Raw genomic sequence first — 23,872 nt, 5'->3', positions numbered from 1 at the left:
AAGTCCACAAGGGCACAATGCACTCCGTCTTGACATTGACAGCAGCACTGACACGCAAGACAAATGTGCAGCAGAAATGTGAGCTATTTGGCATTTCAAACCACCTTTGTCTATAATGGCCACCAGTTGCCAAAAGAAAGCAATGTACCACCTGCTAACGACTGATGTTCTTACCTCTAAAAGTGAGCCTATCAATTTCTGAAACCCAGGATTGAAACAGGAAGTTTTAGATCTTCAGTCTAATGCTTGTCTTAGGTGTAAAACGCAGCATTTAAAAAAAAAAGAATCTAGACATAGACTGTATAAAAAATGCAGCATGAGTGAGCTTCACAGTTTAAGTGCAGTTAAGTATTCATTTTTAGTCCAGTCATTAATTACTGAGCATTAATCCAGGATTTATATGACTACTACGGACATGGCTCAGTGACACCATCAACAAGAATAGAAAAAAACACATCCCAAGTCAAGCATTTCCAGCAAACCTACCTGCCTTTACTGTGTGATCTAGAGAAGAATAAATGTGCATTGTGTGAGCACAGGGACAACAAACACACATTTCACAGATCTTTACTGGCTATTTCAACACTATTCTACACATTTACAGTGACCATCAAGTGCAGAACGCAACAACATCTTCAAAACACAGACAATGCAATGACTACTAGGGATGGGGCGATAAAACATGTCAGAATAAGTTGATTGTGGTGAAATGTCATTTTTGGGATTACTGTCTGCCTCATTGATGTACAGTCCTTTATTGGTTTCCTGATTCATTTTGAATTAACTAAGCCTGTGCATGGCTCACACATCATATCCACCACAGAAACAAGTTCAATCGGATGCTTAAATATACTAAAGTAAACTACAGGGAGATGGATACTACTATTTATTTATCCTGTATTTCTGCAGGAGGACCTTATGATTTATGGTAGTTATTTAGGATTCTTTGTTTGTTTTTCCAAAAAAACTGTGTCCCATCCGTGATGCAAAAAAAAGTATTTGATTTCTCACAAAATGTAAGGTTTAAGGTGTTTTAGGAATACTACCGATATGATTATCGGGATAATGTCATGAATCAGAATTATGATGAACAGGGTAATGATGAACGACATTCAGAAAACACAAAATTCTTTCATGAACCAAAAGAAGTAGAGCTTGATGTCCTCTAAAAAGACAGTCAGCAGACATGACCTTTTTCTCTATTGTGAACTGTATTTTTCGTAAGGCATTGATTTTATTTGAAATGTTGTTGTGTGTTGTACCTCATGACCATCATAGCTTTTAAACTTCAATACATCCATTTATCTATCTCGCTCAACAAGTGAAAAGCATATAAGAAATTTAAGGAACAGACACTCCCACTAACCATGCTTGCAATTAATTTTGTAATTTTTTAAATCCAAACATGCATCTGTTGAAAATGGAGGAACAATTTAAAAGCAAAAACTCCCATCAGAGCTGCATGTGTTTATTTCACAATTGAAGTACAAAGATGCACCTTTAGATCTTCGTCTAAGGTTCTCCGAACTGAGCTGTTTCGGCACAAAATGTCAGCATATAAGGACATTTTACTGGGATTGGACCAGGGACCTTCAGATATTCAGTTTTACACTCACCCAACTGGCTTGTTTTGGCACAAAAGTCAAGTTGACAGTGGCAATGAAGGAAATTGAGTTGAGTTGAATATGACAATAAATACAAAAGACATGCAGACACTGAATACACAAAGCCCACGGTGTGTTATAGGTCAACAGCTCTAAGCATCCTATGTGACCACATTTTAGAGGAAATGGACAAAATCCCCGTTAATCAGACTCCTGTGGCTCAGCAGTTCTACCTAGGCAATGTGTACCTAAAACACGGGTCACCAGCTGCCGAAACCCGGGATCTAAGCAAGGACCTTTAGATCTTCAGTCTAACGCTCTCCCAACTGAGCTATTTCGGCACAAAATGGATGCATGTGGGGACATTTTGGTGAAAATCAGAACGTTCTCACTGATGTCTCAGTAATAATCCAAGAGTACAAATGTCCAATGGTGGGAGTTGCATCCTCAACGTGGATGTGTTGCAGGAAACCTGTGTGACCAGGAAGCAATGGACAAAAGCCCCAACAAACAGGACTGTTTGAGTCAGTGGCTGTAACATCAAGGTGCTGTGTTCCCGAAAACAAAGCTCACTAACATCCAAAAGCACAGTAGCGCCGAGATCAAAAAGTGGCCAAAGGTATGTCGATTGCTGCTCAGCGGCTTATGCCGATGCCTAGAGCCTTATGCTGTTCCTCGGAGTGGTGTGCCGCTGTCCATTGCTACTGTGTTAGCCCAGCCACCGTAGCCAGTCTGACTAATCGATAGCAGAAACTTTGAGCCAACTAAACAATACTTACTGACAGGTTTCCTTTACTAGGAGAACACAAGAATACATTACTTCGTATAAAATCTACTTCATCGAACATTAACCATTGTGGCATATTATGTATCATGTTCACTATACATTTATTATGTATCATGTTCACTGTACATTGAGATATGTTTTAACTATAGTTGGTTGGCTCAAAGTTTCTGCTATCGATTAGTCAGACTCGCTACAGTGGCTGGGTTAACAGTAGCCATGTTAGCTAAGGCTATCGCTTTCATTAGCTTCAAGTAGTTTATAGACCCAAATTTAGCTATATTACTTTGCTATCATATCGCAAGAATCCCAGGTGTAATTACTGTATATATGCCTACATCCCACCAACATAATATCCAAAAGAAACACATAGCCTACGTTCCTTTATTTGCGGCAATGTGTTAAGTTAGCATTGTCAAAAAAGACTACAACAATGTATACATTTACGGAAGGACTTGTCGTAAAACCAGCCCAGTGGCATTATATTTGCATATCCATCAGGGGGCTGTACCCATCCAACAGTCTCTCAGAATCATAACAGTCTGTAGCGACACACACCGTCATGTGTCGGTGGAATATCAGCGGCATAACAGCGGCACACCACTCCGAGGAACGGTATAAGAGTCTGGGGATCGGTATAAGCCGCTGAGCAGCAATCGACATACCTTTGGCCACCTCTCCGAGGAACGGCACAAGGCTAGGCATCGGTATAAGCCGCTGAGCAGCAATCGACATACCTTTGGCCACCTCTCTGAGGAACGGCATAAGGCTCTAGGCATCGGTATAAGCCGCTGAGCAGCAATCGACATAACTTTGGCCACCTCTCCGAGGAACGGCATAAGGCTGTAGGCATCGGTATAAGCCGCTGAGCAGAAATCGACATAACTTTGGCCACCTCTCCGAGGAACGGCATAAGGCTGTAGGCATCGGTATAAGCCGCTGAGCAGCAATCGACATAACTTTGGCCACCTTTCCGAGGAACGGCATAAGGATAGGCATCGGTATAAGCCGCTGAGCAGCAATCGACATAACTTTGGCCACCTCTCCGAGGAACGGCATAAGGCTCTAGGCATCGGTATAAGCTGCTGAGCAGCAATCGACATACCTTTGGCCACCTCTCCGAGGAACGGCATAAGGCTCTAGGCATCGGTATAAGCCGCTGAGCAGCAATCGACATACCTTTGGCCACTTTTCGATCTCGGCGTCACTCCAAAAGCAAGTATTGAAGCGGGGACCTTAAGACCTTGAGTCGTAAGCTCTCCAAAATGAGGTATCTTGGAAGAAACGTTGAGCACAAGGTGGCACACAAGATAATTTAATAGAACATCACCTATGACAATAACTATGAAACACGTGCCAACACATGTAGAACAACCAATATAAAAAGGAACCCACTCAGCCAGTTAAAAGTCAATGAGTCTTACCATAGTTGAACATGTTCCTAAAAGAAAGTTTGACAGCTGCCAAAGCCCACAGTGAGACCAGAAACCTTAAGATTTCATTACCCGACATGGATGTCTTACAGGAAACCTGTGTGACCAGGAGGAAATGGACAAAAGCCCCAACAAACAGGACAGTTTGAGTCAGTGGCTGTAACATCAAGGTGCTGTGTTCCCCAAAACAAAGCTCATTAACATCCAAAAGCAGGTATTGAAGCGGGGACCATTATATATTCAGTTTTACACTTGCACAACTGAGCTGTTTTGACACAAAAGTCAAGCACATGATGGCAATGAAAGATCAAGAAGTTTGACCGCTGCCAAAGCCCACAGTGAGACCAGACACCTCAAGATGTCATTACCCAACATGGATGTCTTACAGGAAACCTGTGTGACCAGGAAGCAATGGACAAAAGCCCCAACAAACAGGACTGTTTGAGTCAGTGGCTGTAACATCAAGGTGCTGTGTTCCCGAAAACAAAGCTCACTAACATCCAAAAGCAGGTATTGAAGAAGGGACTATAGATATTCAGTTTTACACTCGCCCAACTGGCTTGTTTTGGCACAAAAGTCAAGCTGACAGTGGCAATGAAGGAAATTGAGTGGAGTTGAATATGACAATAAATACAAAACACATGCAGACACATGTGGGACATTGAATACACAAAGCCAACAGTCTGTTATAGGTCAACAGCTCTAAGCATCCTATGAGACCACATTTTAGAGGAAATGGACAAAATCCCCGTTAATCAGACTCCTGTGGCTCTACCCAGGCAATGTGTACCTAAAACACGGGCCACCAGCTGCCGAAACCCGGGATCGAACCAGGGACCTTTAGATCTTCAGTCTAACGCTCTCCCAACTGAGCTATTTCGGCACAAAATGGCTGCATGTGGGGACATTTTGGTGAAAATCAGAACATGTTCTCATCGATGTCTAAGTAATAATCCAAGAGTACAAATGTCCAATGGCGGGAGTTGCATCCTCAACTTGGATGTGTTGCAAGAAACCTGTGTGACCAGGAAGCAATGGACAAAAGCCCCAACAAACAGGACTGTTTGAGTCAGTGGCTGTAACATCAAGGTGCTTTGTTCCCGAAAACAAAGCTCACTAGCATCCAAAAGCAGGTATTGAAGAGGGGACCTTTAGATATTCAGTTTAATACTCGCCCGACTGAGCTGTTTTGGCACAAAAGTCAAGCACACGGTGGCAATGAAAGAAACTCAGTTGAACTGAATATGACAATGCCTACAAAAGACATGCAGAAACATGTAGGACATTGAATACACAAAGCACACAGTCTGTTATCCACCTCATTCCTGGGGTCGTTGCTGTAGAAACGATTATGGGTGCAACTTCCGGTTCTCACCGGAAGTAGCAGTGAGCGGTTTATTTGAAAGTTGTCTCTTACTGTTTTCTTTTCTAAACGATGATCAGCTCCGGTGGCATTTAAAAATGTCCTTGCGCAGCTCGGGAACATGTTGCGCTGTTCGCAGTTGTACTATTAACCACAGGAAGTTAAATCTGTGGTTACAAGAGCAATGTTTTGAACTTGCACCCCGGACTAAGAGAGAATGTTGTTGTGAGAATCGGTACAGTTTCCACCGCCTACCGAAGGATGAGGAACCCAGAAGGATGTGGCTGAAAAAACTTAACTTGAAAAGACCACCTAAAACGTTATACATGTCCTCTTTTCACTTTGTTGACAAAAATATTACTACTTACTTACTTATAAAATTATTATAATATATATTATATTATAATATTATAGTATATATTATATTATATTATGTTATATTATATATCATATTATATTATGTTATATTATATATAATATTATAGTATATATTATATTATATTATATTATATATAATATTATAGTATATATTATATTATATTATATTATATATATTATTATATAATATTATTATTAATTATTAATACTTACTTATTACTGTGCAGGCACTGATACGCCTCAGAGTTTTTCAGATTATTCATTGCCTCCCTGTCCGAAGCGACAGAGTTAAGAAAGTAGCTAAAAATGCAACTGTATGTTATCTTAGGCCACTTCTTCATGTCATCCTCCCACCCCTCTATATGAGTAGGCAACGGAATTGTAATGTTGTCTCGTTTAAAGGTATAGTTGGTAATGTTGGAGAGCTAGCAAGATTTGAAAGTGGCACCTCTCTAAGCTCCATCCCCTTCTCCCCCTCCCGTCAGTGCTCCGTCCAAAGCCCCGCCCCCAAGAACTTGAACGCGCATCAGACAGTCCGTCAGCAGGGCAGAGGAGAGCCGTTAGCATTGGGCTAATACAAGCTACAAAAGTAGCTAAGTTGGCTAACGTTACATATTTCATGAAAATAACAAATCCCCCCGAAGCAAAACAAATAATTACCTGTCCAACAGAAAGACAGCAACCTCTGCATCACTCCTGGAAGTGCTACTTTAGCTGCATTTTCACTGCCACTGTTCTCTCCTGCTAACTGTGCTAACTCTTCTTCTTCTGTTGTTTTATGGCTGTTGGCAAACAACTGTTAGGTGTGCATTACCGCCACCTTCTGACCTGGAGTGTGGATCTCCTGCTAACTCCATATGCAGTGTGCTGAATATATCCGGCAACGGTGACAAGTGATGAGTGCGCGCAGGGAGGAGGGGGGGACAGAGGGGGGTGCAGGCAGGACGAGACATGAAGGCATCTGATTGGTTCTTTCAACTCAGACCGAGAGGGAGGGATTGGTCAGAGTTTTTACAGGCCTGCAGCTGCCACAGAGGTCTGATTTATTTCGTTCCTTTTTCTGAACACATTATGTATGGACTACTCTCAGGGTGGGAAGACCATTTCACCCAGTATAACAAAAAGTGTTTCTGAACAGGATTACCAACTATACCTTTAAGCTCTGTCAGCTGGTGTTCCCACATGTTTTACCTCTCTAACCCTCATGAAAACCGGATTAGCGTCTAACGTTGACATGTAAACAAATGCGACCGGAAGTCACGCCCATAATTCACGCAAGTCATCATGGGGGCTAGGAATGAGGTGGATAGGTCAACAGCTCTAAGTATCCTATGTGACCACATTTTAGAGGAAATGGACAAAATCCCCATTAATTAGACTCCTGTGGCTTAGCAGTTCTACCCAGGCAATTTGTACCTAAAACACGGTCCACTAACTGCCGGAATCCTGGATCAAACCAGGGACCTTTAGATTTTCGGTCTAACGCTCGCCCAACTGAGCTATTTCAGCCAACACAAAGGTACAAAAGTGCACTTTTCACCGCTCCATTACATGATGAAAGTGCCCTGAAAAGAAAGTCTTAATACGTTGCATTTGGTAGTCTACCTTAAAGCCTTTGAGTCTGTCCAGTGTCAGCCAAAGTCCAGGATTCCTTGAGCCAATTGTTGGCTGATTAAGGGCTTGCAGAAATCATGTTTCAGCCTAAATTCTAATGGATCTCAATAGAGAAGGTCAACAATTCAAGAAAAGGGACTAATCTCAATGTTGGTTCATGAATGTTCAGCAGTTGGGCTGAAGGTTCAATCTGCAAGAGCATTGGTGTGTGCTGTGCCTTGGTGAAAGGCTAAATGGTGGAAGCATAGCAAGGATCCTTGTTGTGCCTGAACAGGGACTTGAACCCTGGACCCTCAGATTAAAAGTCTGATGCTCTACCGTCTGAGCTATCCAGGCTCTTCCAACACAGCTTAGGTGTTTTTGGCAAGTTCCACAGTTAACTGATGAAGATTTCCATTAGGCTTCATGTCTTACTATCGAGTACATGTTACAAGTGGAGCCAGGATCCCACATTGTGGTTGCTCCAAAAAGAGAAGGGAAATTGCTTTTGCCGCACGAAAGGGGGTGTTCAAACCTTGCACAAGTCGAGCTAGTCGAGTGTTTTTGAAGTCACATATGTGTGGGTTGTGTCGCTTTCATACTTCAAGTTTTTTCAAAACCATGATCTTGGCCAGTTGCTGTGTGGTGCCACATCCACCTTTTAAAATGGTTCAATAGTCAGCAGTCAAACACGCATCCAATTTGTAAAACGGGGACCAGAATGAGCCACATCCAGCCCGTCTAGATGGCTGTTCCATTGCTAGGCGAGAGGCCTTCATGCTGGCTTTGAAAGCTCTATCATTACATTTTTACACGCTCTCCCAGCTGAGCTATTTCGGCAAACACAAAGGTACACATGTGCACTTTTCACCGCTCCATTACATGATGAAAGTGCCCTGAAAAGAAAGTCTTAATATGTTGCATTTGGTAGTCATGTGGGGACATTATAGAGAAAATCAGAACATGTTCATATTGATGTCTAAGTAATAATCCAAGAGTACAAATGTCCAATGGTGGGAGTTGCATCATCAACGTTGATGTGTTGCAGGAAACCTGTGTGACCAGGAAGCAATGGACAAAAGCCCCAACAAACAGGACTGTTTGAGTCAGTGGCTGTAACATCAAGGTGCTGTGTTCCCAAAAACAGAGCTCACTAACATTCAAAAGCAGGTACTGAAGAGAGGACCTTTAGATATTCAGTTTTACCCTCGCCCAACTGGCTTGTTTTGGCACAAAAGTCAAGCTGACACTGGCAATGAAGGAAATTGAGTTGAGTTGAATATGACAATAAATACAAAGGACATGCAGACACATGTGGGACATTGAATACACAAAGCCAACAGTCTGTGATAGGTCAACAGCTCTAAGCATCCTATGTGACCACATTTTAGAGGAAACGGACAAAATCCCCCATTAATCAGACTCCTGTGGCGCTACCCAGGCAATGTGTACCTAAAACACGGGCCACCAGCTGCCGAAACCCAGGATCGAACCAGGGACCTTTAGATCTTCAGTCTAACGCTCTCCCAACTGAGCTATTTCGGCACAAAACGGGTGCATGTGGGGACATGTTGGTGAAAATCAGAACATGTTCTCGTCGATGTCTAAGTAATAATCCAAGAGTACGAATGTCCAATGGCGGGAGTTGCATCCTCAACATGGATGTGTTGCAGGAAACCTGTGTGACCAGGAAGCAATGGACAAAAGCCCCAACAAACAGGACTGTTTGAGTCAGTGGCTATAACATCAAGGTGCTGTGTTCCCGAAAAGCAAGCTCACTAACATCCAAAAGCAGGTATTGAAGAGGGGACCTTTAGATGTTCAGTTTAACAGTCGCCCAACTGAGCTGTTTTGACACAAAAGTCAAGCACATGGTGGCAATGAATGATCAAGAAGTTTGACAGCTGCCAAAGCCCACAGTGAGACCAGAAACCTTAAGATTTCATTACCCAACATGGATGTCTTACAGGAAACCTGTGTGACCAGGATGAAATGAACAAAAGCTCCAATGATGAGGCCCACATGGGTCAGAAGCTCTAATATCAAGGAAATGGGGCCTCAAAAAACAGCTCATCAACTGCTGACACCTGGGATTGGATCAGGGAACTTTAGATATTCAGTTTTACCCTCGCCCAACTGGCTTGTTTTGGCACAAAAGTCAAGCTGACAGTGGCAATGAAGGAAATTGAGTTGAGTTGAATATGACAATAAATACAAAGGACATGCAGACACATGTGGGACATTGAATACACAAAGCCAACAGTCTGTTATAGGTCAACAGCTCTAAGCATCCTATGTGACCACATTTTAGAGGAAACGGACAAAATCCCCCATTAATCAGACTCCTGTGGCTCTACCCAGGCAATGTGTACCTAAAACACGGGCCACCAGCTGCCGAAACCCAGGATCGAACCAGGGACCTTTAGATCTTCAGTCTAACGCTCTCCCAACTGAGCTATTTCGGCACAAAACGGGTGCATGTGGGGACATGTTGGTGAAAATCAGAACATGTTCTCGTCGATGTCTAAGTAATAATCCAAGAGTACGAATGTCCAATGGCGGGATTTGCATCCTCAACATGGATGTGTTGCAGGAAACCTGTGTGACCAGGAAGCAATGGACAAAAGCCCCAACAAACAGGACTGTTTGAGTCAGTGGCTATAACATCAAGGTGCTGTGTTCCCGAAAAGCAAGCTCACTAACATCCAAAAGCAGGTATTGAAGCGGGGACCTTTAGATATTCAGTTTAACAGTCGCCCAACTGAGCTGTTTTGACACAAAAGTCAAGCCCATGGTGGCAATGAAAGATCAAGAAGTTTGACAGCTGCCAAAGCCCACAGTGAGACCAGAAACCTTAAGATTTCATTACCCAACATGGATGTCTTACAGGAAACCTGTGTGACCAGGATGAAATGAACAAAAGCTCCAATGATGAGGCCCACATGGGTCAGAAGCTCTAAAATCAAGGAAATGGGGCCTCAAAAAACAGCTCATCAACTGCTGACACCTGGGATTGGACCAGGGACCTTTAGATATTGAGTTTTACCCTCGCCCAACTGGCTTGTTTTGGCACAAAAGTCAAGCTGACAGTGGCAATGAAGGAAATTGAGTTGAGTTGAATATGACAATAAAGGACATGCAGACACATGTGGGACATTGAATACACAAAGCCAACAGTCTGTTATAGGTCAACAGCTCTAAGCATCCTATGTGACCACATTTTAGAGGAAACGGACAAAATCCCCCATTAATCAGACTCCTGTGGCTCTACCCAGGCAATGTGTACCTAAAACACAGGCCACCAGCTGCCGAAACCCGGGATCGAACCAGGAACCTTTAGATCTTCAGTCTAACGCTTTCCCAACTGAGCTATTTCGGCACAAAATGACTGCATGTGGGGACATGTTGGTGAAAATCAGAACATGTTCTCGTCGATGTCTAAGTAATAATCCAAGAGTACGAATGTCCAATGGCGGGATTTGCATCCTCAACATGGATGTGTTGCAGGAAACCTGTGTGACCAGGAAGCAATGGACAAAAGCCCCAACAAACAGGACTGTTTGAGTCAGTGGCTATAACATCAAGGTGCTGTGTTCCCGAAAAGCAAGCTCACTAACATCCAAAAGCAGGTATTGAAGAGGGGACCTTTAGATATTCAGTTTAACAGTCGCCCAACTGAGCTGTTTTGACACAAAAGTCAAGCACATGGTGGCAATGAATGATCAAGAAGTTTGACAGCTGCCAAAGCCCACAGTGAGACCAGAAACCTTAAGATTTCATTACCCAACATGGATGTCTTACAGGAAACCTGTGTGACCAGGATGAAATGAACAAAAGCTCCAATGATGAGGCCCACATGGGTCAGAAGCTCTAATATCAAGGAAATGGGGCCTCAAAAAACAGCTCATCAACTGCTGACACCTGGGATTGGATCAGGGAACTTTAGATATTGAGTTTTACCCTCGCCCAACTGGCTTGTTTTGGCACAAAAGTCAAGCTGACAGTGGCAATGAAGGAAATTGAGTTGAGTTGAATATGACAATAAATACAAAGGACATGCAGACACATGTGGGACATTGAATACACAAAGCCAACAGTCTGTTATAGGTCAACAGCTCTAAGCATCCTATGTGACCACATTTTAGAGGAAACGGACAAAATCCCCCATTAATCAGACTCCTGTGGCTCTACCCAGGCAATGTGTACCTAAAACACGGGCCACCAGCTGCCGAAACCCGGGATCGAACCAGGGACCTTTAGATCTTCAGTCTAACGCTCTCCCAACTGAGCTATTTCGGCACAAAACAGCTGCATGTGGGGACATGTTGGTGAAAATCAGAACATGTTCTCGTCGATGTCTATGTAATAATCCAAGAGTACGAATGTCCAATGGCGGGATTTGCATCCTCAACATGGATGTGTTGCAGGAAACCTGTGTGACCAGGAAGCAATGGACAAAAGCCCCAACAAACAGGACTGTTTGAGTCAGTGGCTATAACATCAAGGTGCTGTGTTCCCGAAAAGCAAGCTCACTAACATCCAAAAGCAGGTATTGAAGCGGGGACCTTTAGATATTCAGTTTAACAGTCGCCCAACTGAGCTGTTTTGACACAAAAGTCAAGCCCATGGTGGCAATGAAAGATCAAGAAGTTTGACAGCTGCCAAAGCCCACAGTGAGACCAGAAACCTTAAGATTTCATTACCCAACATGGATGTCTTACAGGAAACCTGTGTGACCAGGATGAAATGAACAAAAGCTCCAATGATGAGGCCCACATGGGTCAGAAGCTCTAAAATCAAGGAAATGGGGCCTCAAAAAACAGCTCATCAACTGCTGACACCTGGGATTGGACCAGGGACCTTTAGATATTGAGTTTTACCCTCGCCCAACTGGCTTGTTTTGGCACAAAAGTCAAGCTGACAGTGGCAATGAAGGAAATTGAGTTGAGTTGAATATGACAATAAATACAAAGGACATGCAGACACATGTGGGACATTGAATACACAAAGCCAACAGTCTGTTATAGGTCAACAGCTCTAAGTATCCTATGTGACCACATTTTAGAGGAAACGGACAAAATCCCCCATTAATCAGACTCCTGTGGCTCTACCCAGGCAATGTGTACCTAAAACACGGGCCACCAGCTGCCGAAACCCGGGATCGAACCAGGGACCTTTAGATCTTCAGTCTAACGCTCTCCCAACTGAGCTATTTCGGCACAAAACGGCTGCATGTGGGGACATGTTGGTGAAAATCAGAACATGTTCTCGTCGATGTCTAAGTAATAATCCAAGAGTACGAATGTCCAATGGCGGGATTTGCATCCTCAACATGGATGTGTTGCAGGAAACCTGTGTGACCAGGAAGCAATGGACAAAAGCCCCAACAAACAGGACTGTTTGAGTCAGTGGCTATAACATCAAGGTGCTGTGTTCCCGAAAAGCAAGCTCACTAACATCCAAAAGCAGGTATTGAAGCGGGGACCTTTAGATATTCAGTTTAACAGTCGCCCAACTGAGCTGTTTTGACACAAAAGTCAAGCCCATGGTGGCAATGAAAGATCAAGAAGTTTGACAGCTGCCAAAGCCCACAGTGAGACCAGAAACCTTAAGATTTCATTACCCAACATGGATGTCTTACAGGAAACCTGTGTGACCAGGATGAAATGAACAAAAGCTCCAATGATGAGGCCCACATGGGTCAGAAGCTCTAAAATCAAGGAAATGGGGCCTCAAAAAACAGCTCATCAACTGCTGACACCTGGGATTGGACCAGGGACCTTTAGATATTGAGTTTTACCCTCGCCCAACTGGCTTGTTTTGGCACAAAAGTCAAGCTGACAGTGGCAATGAAGGAAATTGAGTTGAGTTGAATATGACAATAAATACAAAGGACATGCAGACACATGTGGGACATTGAATACACAAAGCCAACAGTCTGTTATAGGTCAACAGCTCTAAGCATCCTATGTGACCACATTTTAGAGGAAACGGACAAAATCCCCCATTAATCAGACTCCTGTGGCTCTACCCAGGCAATGTGTACCTAAAACACGGGCCACCAGCTGCCGAAACCCGGGATCGAACCAGGGACCTTTAGATCTTCAGTCTAACGCTCTCCCAACTGAGCTATTTCGGCACAAAACGGCTGCATGTGGGGACATGTTGGTGAAAATCAGAACATGTTCTCGTCGATGTCTAAGTAATAATCCAAGAGTACGAATGTCCAATGGCGGGATTTGCATCCTCAACATGGATGTGTTGCAGGAAACCTGTGTGACCAGGAAGCAATGGACAAAAGCCCCAACAAACAGGACTGTTTGAGTCAGTGGCTATAACATCAAGGTGCTGTGTTCCCGAAAAGCAAGCTCACTAACATCCAAAAGCAGGTATTGAAGCGGGGACCTTTAGATATTCAGTTTAACAGTCGCCCAACTGAGCTGTTTTGACACAAAAGTCAAGCCCATGGTGGCAATGAAAGATCAAGAAGTCTGACAGCTGCCAAAGCCCACAGTGAGACCAGAAACCTTAAGATTTCATTACCCAACATGGATGTCTTACAGGAAACCTGTGTGACCAGGATGAAATGAACAAAACCTCCAATGATGAGGCCCACATGGGTCAGAAGCTCTAAAATCAAGGAAATGGGGCCTCAAAAAACAGCTCATCAACTGCTGACACCTGGGATTGGACCAGGGACCTTTAGATATTGAGTTTTACCCTCGCCCAACTGGCTTGTTTTGGCACAAAAGTCAAGCTGACAGTGGCAATGAAGGAAATTGAGTTGAGTTGAATATGACAATAAATACAAAGGACATGCAGACACATGTGGGACATTGAATACACAAAGCCAACAGTCTGTTATAGGTCAACAGCTCTAAGCATCCTATGTGACCACATTTTAGAGGAAACGGACAAAATCCCCCATTAATCAGACTGCTGTGGCTCTACCCAGGCAATGTGTACCTAAAACACGGGCCACCAGCTGCCGAAACCCGGGATCGAACCAGGGACCTTTAGATCTTCAGTCTAACGCTCTCCCAACTGAGCTATTTCGGCACAAAACAACTGCATGTGGGGACATGTTGGTGAAAATCAGAACATGTTCTCGTCGATGTCTAAGTAATAATCCAAGAGTACGAATGTCCAATGGCGGGAGTTGCATCCTCAACATGGATTTGTTGCAGGAAACCTGTGTGACCAGGAAGCAATGGACAAAAGCCCCAACAAACAGGACTGTTTGAGTCAGTGGCTATAACATCAAGGTGCTGTGTTCCCGAAAAGCAAGCTCACTAACATCCAAAAGCAGGTATTGAAGAGGGGACCGTTAGATCTTCAGTCTAACGCTCTCCCAACTGAGCTATTTCGGCACAAAACGGGTGCATGTGGGGACATGTTGGTGAAAATCAGAACATGTTCTCGTCGATGTCTAAGTAATAATCCAAGAGTACGAATGTCCAATGGCGGGATTTGCATCCTCAACATGGATGTGTTGCAGGAAACCTGTGTGACCAGGAAGCAATGGACAAAAGCCCCAACAAACAGGACTGTTTGAGTCAGTGGCTATAACATCAAGGTGCTGTGTTCCCGAAAAGCAAGCTCACTAACATCCAAAAGCAGGTATTGAAGCGGGGACCTTTAGATATTCAGTTTAACAGTCGCCCAACTGAGCTGTTTTGACACAAAAGTCAAGCCCATGGTGGCAATGAAAGATCAAGAAGTTTGACAGCTGCCAAAGCCCACAGTGAGACCAGAAACCTTAAGATTTCATTACCCAACATGGATGTCTTACAGGAAACCTGTGTGACCAGGATGAAATGAACAAAAGCTCCAATGATGAGGCCCACATGGGTCAGAAGCTCTAAAATCAAGGAAATGGGGCCTCAAAAAACAGCTCATCAACTGCTGACACCTGGGATTGGACCAGGGACCTTTAGATATTGAGTTTTACCCTCGCCCAACTGGCTTGTTTTGGCACAAAAGTCAAGCTGACAGTGGCAATGAAGGAAATTGAGTTGAGTTGAATATGACAATAAATACAAAGGACATGCAGACACATGTGGGACATTGAATACACAAAGCCAACAGTCTGTTATAGGTCAACAGCTCTAAGCATCCTATGTGACCACATTTTAGAGGAAACGGACAAAATCCCCCATTAATCAGACTCCTGTGGCTCTACCCAGGCAATGTGTACCTAAAACACGGGCCACCAGCTGCCGAAACCCGGGATCGAACCAGGGACCTTTAGATCTTCAGTCTAACGGTCTCCCAACTGAGCTATTTTGGCACAAAACGGCTGCATGTGGGGACATGTTGGTGAAAATCAGAACATGTTCTCGTCGATGTCTAAGTAATAATCCAAGAGTACGAATGTCCAATGGCGGGATTTGCATCCTCAACATGGATGTGTTGCAGGAAACCTGTGTGACCAGGAAGCAATGGACAAAAGCCCCAACAAACAGGACTGTTTGAGTCAGTGGCTATAACATCAAGGTGCTGTGTTCCCGAAAAGCAAGCTCACTAACATCCAAAAGCAGGTATTGAAGCGGGGACCTTTAGATATTCAGTTTAACAGTCGCCCAACTGAGCTGTTTTGACACAAAAGTCAAGCCCATGGTGGCAATGAAAGATCAAGAAGTTTGACAGCTGCCAAAGCCCACAGTGAGACCAGAAACCTTAAGATTTCATTACCCAACATGGATGTCTTACAGGAAACCTGTGTGACCAGGATGAAATGAACAAAAGCTCCAATGATGAGGCCCACATGGGTCAGAAGCTCTAAAATCAAGGAAATGGGGCATCAAAAAACAGCTCATCAACTGCTGACACCTGGGATTGGACCAGGGACCTTTAGATATTGAGTTTTACCCTCGCCCAACTGGCTTGTTTTGGCACAAAAGTCAAGCTGACAGTGGCAATGAAGGAAATTGAGTTGAGTTGAATATGACAATAAATACAAAGGACATGCAGACACATGTGGGACATTGAATACACAAAGCCAACAGTCTGTTATAGGTCAACAGCTCTAAGCATCCTATGTGACCACATTTTAGAGGAAACGGACAAAATCCCCCATTAATCAGACTCCTGTGGCTCTACCCAGGCAATGTGTACCTAAAACACGGGCCACCAGCTGCCGAAACCCGGGATCGAACCAGGGACCTTTAGATCTTCAGTCTAACGCTCTCCCAACTGAGCTATTTCGGCACAAAACAACTGCATGTGGGGACATGTTGGTGAAAATCACAACATGTTCTCGTCGATGTCTAAGTAATAATCCAAGAGTACGAATGTCCAATGGCGGGAGTTGCATCCTCAACATGGATGTGTTGCAGGAAACCTGTGTGACCAGGAAGCAATGGACAAAAGCCCCAACAAACAGGACTGTTTGAGTCAGTGGCTATAACATCAAGGTGCTGTGTTCCCGAAAAGCAAGCTCACTAACATCCAAAAGCAGGTATTGAAGAGGGGACCGTTAGATCTTCAGTCTAACGCTCTCCCAACTGAGCTATTTCGGCACAAAACGGGTGCATGTGGGGACATGTTGGTGAAAATCAGAACATGTTCTCGTCGATGTCTAAGTAATAATCCAAGAGTACGAATGTCCAATGGCGGGATTTGCATCCTCAACATGGATGTGTTGCAGGAAACCTGTGTGACCAGGAAGCAATGGACAAAAGCCCCAACAAACAGGACTGTTTGAGTCAGTGGCTATAACATCAAGGTGCTGTGTTCCCGAAAAGCAAGCTCACTAACATCCAAAAGCAGGTATTGAAGCGGGGACCTTTAGATATTCAGTTTAACAGTCGCCCAACTGAGCTGTTTTGACACAAAAGTCAAGCCCATGGTGGCAATGAAAGATCAAGAAGTTTGACAGCTGCCAAAGCCCACAGTGAGACCAGAAACCTTAAGATTTCATTACCCAACATGGATGTCTTACAGGAAACCTGTGTGACCAGGATGAAATGAACAAAAGCTCCAATGATGAGGCCCACATGGGTCAGAAGCTCTAAAATCAAGGAAATGGGGCCTCAAAAAACAGCTCATCAACTGCTGACACCTGGGATTGGACCAGGGACCTTTAGATATTGAGTTTTACCCTCGCCCAACTGGCTTGTTTTGGCACAAAAGTCAAGCTGACAGTGGCAATGAAGGAAATTGAGTTGAGTTGAATATGACAATAAATACAAAGGACATGCAGACACATGTGGGACATTGAATACACAAAGCCAACAGTCTGTTATAGGTCAACAGCTCTAAGCATCCTATGTGACCACATTTTAGAGGAAACGGACAAAATCCCCCATTAATCAGACTCCTGTGGCTCTACCCAGGCAATGTGTACCTAAAACACGGGCCACCAGCTGCCGAAACCCGGGATCGAACCAGGGACCTTTAGATCTTCAGTCTAACGCTCTCCCAACTGAGCTATTTCGGCACAAAACTGCTGCATGTGGGGACATGTTGGTGAAAATCAGAACATGTTCTCGTCGATGTCTAAGTAATAATCCAAGAGTACGAATGTCCAATGGCGGGATTTGCATCCTCAACATGGATGTGTTGCAGGAAACCTGTGTGACCAGGAAGCAATGGACAAAAGCCCCAACAAACAGGACTGTTTGAGTCAGTGGCTATAACATCAAGGTGCTGTGTTCCCGAAAAGCAAGCTCACTAACATCCAAAAGCAGGTATTGAAGAGGGGACCGTTAGATCTTCAGTCTAACGCTCTCCCAACTGAGCTATTTCGGCACAAAACGGGTGCATGTGGGGACATGTTGGTGAAAATCAGAACATGTTCTCGTCGATGTCTAAGTAATAATCCAAGAGTACGAATGTCCAATGGCGGGATTTGCATCCTCAACATGGATGTGTTGCAGGAAACCTGTGTGACCAGGAAGCAATGGACAAAAGCCCCAACAAACAGGACTGTTTGAGTCAGTGGCTATAACATCAAGGTGCTGTGTTCCCGAAAAAGCAAGCTCACTAACATCCAAAAGCAGGTATTGAAGCGGGGACCTTTAGATATTCAGTTTAACAGTCGCCCAACTGAGCTGTTTTGACACAAAAGTCAAGCCCATGGTGGCAATGAAAGATCAAGAAGTTTGACAGCTGCCAAAGCCCACAGTGAGACCAGAAACCTTAAGATTTCATTACCCAACATGGATGTCTTACAGGAAACCTGTGTGACCAGGATGAAATGAACAAAAGCTCCAATGATGAGGCCCACATGGGTCAGAAGCTCTAAAATCAAGGAAATGGGGCCTCAAAAAACAGCTCATCAACTGCTGACACCTGGGATTGGACCAGGGACCTTTAGATATTGAGTTTTACCCTCGCCCAACTGGCTTGTTTTGGCACAAAAGTCAAGCTGACAGTGGCAATGAAGGAAATTGAGTTGAGTTGAATATGACAATAAATACAAAGGACATGCAGACACATGTGGGACATTGAATACACAAAGCCAACAGTCTGTTATAGGTCAACAGCTCTAAGCATCCTATGTGACCACATTTTAGAGGAAACGGACAAAATCCCCCATTAATCAGACTCCTGTGGCTCTACCCAGGCAATGTGTACCTAAAACACGGGCCACCAGCTGCCGAAACCCGGGATCGAACCAGGGACCTTTAGATCTTCAGTCTAACGCTCTCCCAACTGAGCTATTTCGGCACAAAACTGCTGCATGTGGGGACATGTTGGTGAAAATCAGAACATGTTCTCGTCGATGTCTAAGTAATAATCCAAGAGTACGAATGTCCAATGGCGGGATTTGCATCCTCAACATGGATGTGTTGCAGGAAACCTGTGTGACCAGGAAGCAATGGACAAAAGCCCCAACAAACAGGACTGTTTGAGTCAGTGGCTATAACATCAAGGTGCTGTGTTCCCGAAAAGCAAGCTCACTAACATCCAAAAGCAGGTATTGAAGAGGGGACCGTTAGATCTTCAGTCTAACGCTCTCCCAACTGAGCTATTTCGGCACAAAACGGGTGCATGTGGGGACATGTTGGTGAAAATCAGAACATGTTCTCGTCGATGTCTAAGTAATAATCCAAGAGTACGAATGTCCAATGGCGGGATTTGCATCCTCAACATGGATGTGTTGCAGGAAACCTGTGTGACCAGGAAGCAATGGACAAAAGCCCCAACAAACAGGACTGTTTGAGTCAGTGGCTATAACATCAAGGTGCTGTGTTCCCGAAAAAGCAAGCTCACTAACATCCAAAAGCAGGTATTGAAGCGGGGACCTTTAGATATTCAGTTTAACAGTCGCCCAACTGAGCTGTTTTGACACAAAAGTCAAGCCCATGGTGGCAATGAAAGATCAAGAAGTTTGACAGCTGCCAAAGCCCACAGTGAGACCAGAAACCTTAAGATTTCATTACCCAACATGGATGTCTTACAGGAAACCTGTGTGACCAGGATGAAATGAACAAAAGCTCCAATGATGAGGCCCACATGGGTCAGAAGCTCTAAAATCAAGGAAATGGGGCCTCAAAAAACAGCTCATCAACTGCTGACACCTGGGATTGGACCAGGGACCTTTAGATATTGAGTTTTACCCTCGCCCAACTGGCTTGTTTTGGCACAAAAGTCAAGCTGACAGTGGCAATGAAGGAAATTGAGTTGAGTTGAATATGACAATAAATACAAAGGACATGCAGACACATGTGGGACATTGAATACACAAAGCCAACAGTCTGTTATAGGTCAACAGCTCTAAGCATCCTATGTGACCACATTTTAGAGGAAACGGACAAAATCCCCCATTAATCAGACTCCTGTGGCTCTACCCAGGCAATGTGTACCTAAAACACGGGCCACCAGCTGCCGAAACCCGGGATCGAACCAGGGACCTTTAGATCTTCAGTCTAACGCTCTCCCAACTGAGCTATTTCGGCACAAAACTGCTGCATGTGGGGACATGTTGGTGAAAATCAGAACATGTTCTCGTCGATGTCTAAGTAATAATCCAAGAGTACGAATGTCCAATGGCGGGATTTGCATCCTCAACATGGATGTGTTGCAGGAAACCTGTGTGACCAGGAAGCAATGGACAAAAGCCCCAACAAACAGGACTGTTTGAGTCAGTGGCTATAACATCAAGGTGCTGTGTTCCCGAAAAGCAAGCTCACTAACATCCAAAAGCAGGTATTGAAGAGGGGACCGTTAGATCTTCAGTCTAACGCTCTCCCAACTGAGCTATTTCGGCACAAAACGGGTGCATGTGGGGACATGTTGGTGAAAATCAGAACATGTTCTCGTCGATGTCTAAGTAATAATCCAAGAGTACGAATGTCCAATGGCGGGATTTGCATCCTCAACATGGATGTGTTGCAGGAAACCTGTGTGACCAGGAAGCAATGGACAAAAGCCCCAACAAACAGGACTGTTTGAGTCAGTGGCTATAACATCAAGGTGCTGTGTTCCCGAAAAAGCAAGCTCACTAACATCCAAAAGCAGGTATTGAAGCGGGGACCTTTAGATATTCAGTTTAACAGTCGCCCAACTGAGCTGTTTTGACACAAAAGTCAAGCCCATGGTGGCAATGAAAGATCAAGAAGTTTGACAGCTGCCAAAGCCCACAGTGAGACCAGAAACCTTAAGATTTCATTACCCAACATGGATGTCTTACAGGAAACCTGTGTGACCAGGATGAAATGAACAAAAGCTCCAATGATGAGGCCCACATGGGTCAGAAGCTCTAAAATCAAGGAAATGGGGCCTCAAAAAACAGCTCATCAACTGCTGACACCTGGGATTGGACCAGGGACCTTTAGATATTGAGTTTTACCCTCGCCCAACTGGCTTGTTTTGGCACAAAAGTCAAGCTGACAGTGGCAATGAAGGAAATTGAGTTGAGTTGAATATGACAATAAATACAAAGGACATGCAGACACATGTGGGACATTGAATACACAAAGCCAACAGTCTGTTATAGGTCAACAGCTCTAAGCATCCTATGTGACCACATTTTAGAGGAAACGGACAAAATCCCCCATTAATCAGACTCCTGTGGCTCTACCCAGGCAATGTGTACCTAAAACACGGGCCACCAGCTGCCGAAACCCGGGATCGAACCAGGGACCTTTAGATCTTCAGTCTAACGCTCTCCCAACTGAGCTATTTCGGCACAAAACGGCTGCATGTGGGGACATGTTGGTGAAAATCAGAACATGTTCTCGTCGATGTCTAAGTAATAATCCAAGAGTACGAATGTCCAATGGCGGGATTTGCATCCTCAACATGGATGTGTTGCAGGAAACCTGTGTGACCAGGAAGCAATGGACAAAAGCCCCAACAAACAGGACTGTTTGAGTCAGTGGCTATAACATCAAGGTGCTGTGTTCCCGAAAAGCAAGCTCACTAACATCCAAAAGCAGGTATTGAAGCGGGGACCTTTAGATATTCAGTTTAACAGTCGCCCAACTGAGCTGTTTTGACACAAAAGTCAAGCCCATGGTGGCAATGAAAGATCAAGAAGTTTGACAGCTGCCAAAGCCCACAGTGAGACCAGAAACCTTAAGATTTCATTACCCAACATGGATGTCTTACAGGAAACCTGTGTGACCAGGATGAAATGAACAAAAGCTCCAATGATGAGGCCCACATGGGTCAGAAGCTCTAATATCAAGGAAATGGGGCCTCAAAAAACAGCTCATCAACTGCTGACACCTGGGATTGGATCAGGGACCTTTAGATATTGAGTTTTACCCTCGCCCAACTGGCTTGTTTTGGCACAAAAGTCAAGCTGACAGTGGCAATGAAGGAAATTGAGTTGAGTTGAATATGACAATAAATACAAAGGACATGCAGACACATGTGGGACATTGAATACACAAAGCCAACAGTCTGTTATAGGTCAACAGCTCTAAGCATCCTATGTGACCACATTTTAGAGGAAACGGACAAAATCCCCCATTAATCAGACTCCTGTGGCTCTACCCAGGCAATGTGTACCTAAAACACGGGCCACCAGCTGCCGAAACCCGGGATCGCACCAGGGACCTTTAGATCTTCAGTCTAACGCTCTCCCAACTGAGCTATTTCGGCACAAAACGGGTGCATGTGGGGACATGTTGGTGAAAATCAGAACATGTTCTCGTCGATGTCTAAGTAATAATCCAAGAGTACGAATGTCCAATGGCGGGATTTGCATCCTCAACATGGATGTGTTGCAGGAAACCTGTGTGACCAGGAAGCAATGGACAAAAGCCCCAACAAACAGGACTGTTTGAGTCAGTGGCTATAACATCAAGGTGCTGTGTTCCCGAAAAGCAAGCTCACTAACATCCAAAAGCAGGTATTGAAGCGGGGACCTTTAGATATTCAGTTTAACAGTCGCCCAACTGAGCTGTTTTGACACAAAAGTCAAGCCCATGGTGGCAATGAAAGATCAAGAAGTTTGACAGCTGCCAAAGCCCACAGTGAGACCAGAAACCTTAAGATTTCATTACCCAACATGGATGTCTTACAGGAAACCTGTGTGACCAGGATGAAATGAACAAAAGCTCCAATGATGAGGCCCACATGGGTCAGAAGCTCTAAAATCAAGGAAATGGGGCCTCAAAAAACAGCTCATCAACTGCTGACACCTGGGATTGGACCAGGGACCTTTAGATATTGAGTTTTACCCTCGCCCAACTGGCTTGTTTTGGCACAAAAGTCAAGCTGACAGTGGCAATGAAGGAAATTGAGTTGAGTTGAATATGACAATAAATACAAAGGACATGCAGACACATGTGGGACATTGAATACACAAAGCCAACAGTCTGTTATAGGTCAACAGCTCTAAGCATCCTATGTGACCACATTTTAGAGGAAACGGACAAAATCCCCCATTAATCAGACTCCTGTGGCTCTACCCAGGCAATGTGTACCTAAAACACGGGCCACCAGCTGCCGAAACCCGGGATCGAACCAGGGACCTTTAGATCTTCAGTCTAACGCTCTCCCAACTGAGCTATTTCGGCACAAAACGGCTGCATGTGGGGACATGTTGGTGAAAATCAGAACATGTTCTCGTCGATGTCTAAGTAATAATCCAAGAGTACGAATGTCCAATGGCGGGATTTGCATCCTCAACATGGATGTGTTGCAGGAAACCTGTGTGACCAGGAAGCAATGGACAAAAGCCCCAACAAACAGGACTGTTTGAGTCAGTGGCTATAACATCAAGGTGCTGTGTTCCCGAAAAGCAAGCTCACTAACATCCAAAAGCAGGTATTGAAGCGGGGACCTTTAGATATTCAGTTTAACAGTCGCCCAACTGAGCTGTTTTGACACAAAAGTCAAGCCCATGGTGGCAATGAAAGATCAAGAAGTTTGACAGCTGCCAAAGCCCACAGTGAGACCAGAAACCTTAAGATTTCATTACCCAACATGGATGTCTTACAGGAAACCTGTGTGACCAGGATGAAATGAACAAAAGCTCCAATGATGAGGCCCACATGGGTCAGAAGCTCTAAAATCAAGGAAATGGGGCCTCAAAAAACAGCTCATCAACTGCTGACACCTGGGATTGGACCAGGGACCTTTAGATATTGAGTTTTACCCTCGCCCAACTGGCTTGTTTTGGCACAAAAGTCAAGCTGACAGTGGCAATGAAGGAAATTGAGTTGAGTTGAATATGACAATAAATACAAAGGACATGTAGACACATGTGGGACATTGAATACACAAAGCCAACAGTCTGTTATAGGTCAACAGCTCT

General features: G+C 44.3%; 1 protein-coding gene across 1 annotated transcript in view; it reads right to left on the bottom strand.

Annotated features, from left to right (window-relative positions):
• Positions 1 to 23,872, bottom strand: part of mfsd4aa (major facilitator superfamily domain containing 4Aa) — a 47,910-nt gene that overhangs the window by 4,328 nt on the left and 19,710 nt on the right. The window lies entirely within an intron of this gene.

The sequence above is a fragment of the Pagrus pagrus genome (assembly GCF_965226575.1).
Source record: "Pagrus pagrus genome assembly, chromosome: 3".
Lineage (NCBI taxonomy): Eukaryota > Metazoa > Chordata > Actinopteri > Spariformes > Sparidae > Pagrus > Pagrus pagrus.
Note: the sequence above shows the minus strand (reverse complement) of the source record. Positions and strands in the feature narration are given on the sequence as shown.